The sequence below is a fragment of the Microtus ochrogaster genome, chromosome 1, assembly GCF_000317375.1.
Source record: "Microtus ochrogaster isolate Prairie Vole_2 chromosome 1, MicOch1.0, whole genome shotgun sequence".
NCBI lineage: Eukaryota > Metazoa > Chordata > Mammalia > Rodentia > Cricetidae > Microtus > Microtus ochrogaster.
This window is the reverse complement of record NC_022009.1, coordinates 38,595,582-38,598,784: the sequence shown is the minus strand read 5'-3', so window position 1 is coordinate 38,598,784 and position 3,203 is coordinate 38,595,582. Positions and strand designations below refer to the sequence as shown.

Sequence of the window (3,203 nt, the reverse complement as noted above, 5' to 3'; positions counted from 1 at the left end):
CTAAAAAAAAAAAAAAAAAAAACCATGATACAAAGGACAACTAGAACAGTTAGTTATTTGATTCAATACTTGGAGACATCAAGTCATTAGCATTCTGTCCTTTAGGCAGTGAACCCACCCTAGACCAAGTCTCCTGAAGGCAGCCATTCCCAAGGTCAAACATCCGATTTCAATAAAATAAGCAGGTGTTTGCTTGAATTTCCTTACCATTTGGCCAGGGTGTAGTGGATCTACCTGTCTGGGCCATCTTAATGTCCAATCTCCAGCTCTTCACAGATTAGAATAGAATTACGACATAGAGAGTACAAAAAGAAAAGGTAAGCTAATAAATCCAGGAAGAGCACTTTCTTGAAAGAAAAGAGAAATGCAAGAAAAACTCAAAAATTCAAGAAAATATTCAGAGAAATAGTTCTTCCACTGGAAGTTGACAAAAACAATCTATGACCTTTACCAAATCTCTAAAACAATAAAGATCAAAATATCTTTTAAAAACAAGGGTTAGGAAGACAGAGTTAAGTGGGTAAAGTGTTTGACATTCGACTGTGAGGACCTGAATTCAAATCTCCACCACCTAAGCAAGTCTGCACACAGTGTCTTCATCTGTAATCTCAGTGATACCATGGGGAGATGGAAGTAGAGACAGGAGAAGCTCAAATGTCAGCTGAACAAAAGTGAAAAGTGAAGACTGACTCCCGAGAGTGTCCTCAGACCTGCATAACCACACACACACACACACACACACACACACACACACACACCAAATATTCAACAAAACAAAACCAGAACACATATCAGAGGGTTGGAATCCTTTTTTACCATAAAACAGAAAGAAAACCAGAAAGCAAACCCATGACAAAATTTCATTGTTTTTATCCTTTAAAGCTTGCCATTGTTACCTAAACCATACCCATTTTTCCCTGTACACAATATGCCAATCACAAGGGGAAAATGACTTGCAAAATACGGTATTTTCCGGGTGTGGTGGTTCACATTTTTTATCCCAGCACTGGGGAGGCAGAGGCAGGTGGGTGTCTGTGAGCTCTAGGCCAGTCTAGTCTACAGAGTTCCAGGAAAGCCAAGGTTACACAGAGAAACCCTATCTGGAAAAACCAAACCAAACAAACATGGTATTTATTAATAGAGAGTCAAGCACATGGAAACTCCAGAGCAAGTTTCAAATCCACCTCCCAGAAAACCGAGTAAGGATACATTTATTGGATCAAGTTTCATTAACTGTAACTTCTCCATCATGACCCATACATCAGAAATGTTGCATATAGTCAACGGAAGGAAGTAATTCATCAAGGAAAGTGGATTTCTGGACCCGATGATACACTCTTGTAGTATCGCCCTATAAATGGAACTAGAAAGACTAGGAGTTCAAGGATAATTTTAGCAAACCAACGTTTAGTTTGAGCTACATTTAGGTCACAACACACGCACACACACCACACACACGTATGTATGTATGTATGTATGTATGTATGTATGTATGTAGTTAAGAAAGTGAAAGTGCTAACTAGGGGCCAGTTACATCTTTAACTGGAACTAAGAAGTGAAATAGGCTAAACCGAATCCATTTATTCAGGAACTACGCTCAGGTGCTTTTACTGAGATGCTTTCAAAAGAACCATAAAGGGGCCGAAAAAAATGCATCAATGGTTTAGGCACTTGCTGCTCTTGCAGAGGACCTGCGCTGGAACCCTAGCACTCCAGAGGTGGCTCCACAACCAACCATAATTCCAGTGGCACCAGCCAGGCAGGCAAGGTTGGGCACATACATGCAGGCAGAACATTTATTTATTTATTTATTTATTTATTTATTTATTTATTTATTTTTTGCTTTTTCAAGACAGGGTTTCTCTGTGGCTTTGGAGCCTGTCCTGGAACTAGCTCTGTAGACCAGGCTGGTCTCGAACTCCAGGCAGAACATTTATATACATAAAAATAAATCTAACAACATCAAAAGGAAATGTGGCAGGAAACTTGTTTCGGAAAGACTTGGGAAAGACGAAAAACGCAGATCCCTGGAGGACACAACCTAGATTCTAGTCTTGGCTTGCCCGCTTCCTTAGCTGTAAAACAGTGGTTACAACGCTTGTCCCAACTACCTCAAAGTGCGGTTTTGGCGTTCAGACAGAAACCATGTATTTAACTGTGTTTGGAAGACTGCAGGACACTCCATTAATGTAAGTCGGTTTTGTGACTGCATCGTTGGAATTATCGCAAAATCATAAACAAGAGCTGTTGATGGAGGAGATCTGGCTCTCCCACGGGGGCACAGTGAGCTTCATCAGCCTAGTTCTTTGTTGTTAAACTTTCCAGTGTCTTTCTTCTCGCCTACTAGGTAACAAGCAAGGTACTACTTATGAAAGTACCAAGACTGCAAAATGTTTTAAGAAGTTCTTGACAAAAAGAAGCCGCCGGAACGCAAAGTCAGCCAGGAAAGAGTCTTCCTCCGGATCGCAGTTTTGTTTTTGTTTTTGTTGTTTCTTGTTTTTTGTATGCCAACACCCGGTGGATGGCGGCCGCCGAAAGGAAATGAATCAGTGGAACTGGCTTTCCTGTGCGTAGTGACGATCATTCCACTCAGACACAAAGAATAATAACGCTACAATGCCAGGGTAGGTGCAGGGTGCTGCAACAAGTATCCAGCGCCCCCTCGCAGCCGCCTCGGGCGGACTTAGGCAGAAGAATGCGCGCGCACACGCCTCTTGGCCCGAAGTCCTGGGAACGCGCCTCCCGGCACCCCTCCTCCCGGCGCGCCGACGTCGGGACACGTGACCGGGGCGTGCCAACAGCGGAGGCGGGCGGGGCCGTCCGGCTCCGCAGAGCGGCGCAAGCGCGCCAGGGCCGCGCCGGAGCCAGCCCCTCCTGCTCCCTGTCGGAGTCAAAATGGCGACAGGGGGAACCTGGAGCAGTCCCGGAGCCTAAGCCACTGACAGGAGAGGGGAGGGCGGCGGCGGCTAGAGGAGAATGGCCGCGGGGGCCGGCGCCAGTGCGGGCGGCGGCGCTGGGGGCGGTGGAGGAGACGGCAGCGGTCCCAGCGGCAGCCGCGGCGGGAGGAGCCTCCGAGGTGAGCGTCCCCCGGTGTCGGAGGCTGGGGAGCCGTCTCGGTGTCCGCGCGGTGCGGGACGTCCGGCTGAGGAAGGGGCCCCGGCTGGGCGTGGTGGCGCCTCGACTGAGGCCCGGGCGCCGCGGGG

The 3,203-nt window shown here is 47.1% G+C and overlaps 1 protein-coding gene across 2 annotated transcripts in view; it reads left to right on the top strand.

Annotated features, from left to right (window-relative positions):
• Positions 1-3,017: 3,017 nt before the first annotated feature.
• Btbd7 (BTB domain containing 7) overlaps positions 3,018-3,203 on the top strand; it is an 81,934-nt gene continuing 81,748 nt past the window's right edge. For both annotated transcript variants that reach the window (XR_003377163.1, XM_005343483.3), the window contains exon 1: positions 3,018-3,076. The gene's annotated coding sequence lies outside the window, so the exon portion shown is untranslated. The remainder of the gene's footprint in view (positions 3,077-3,203) is intronic.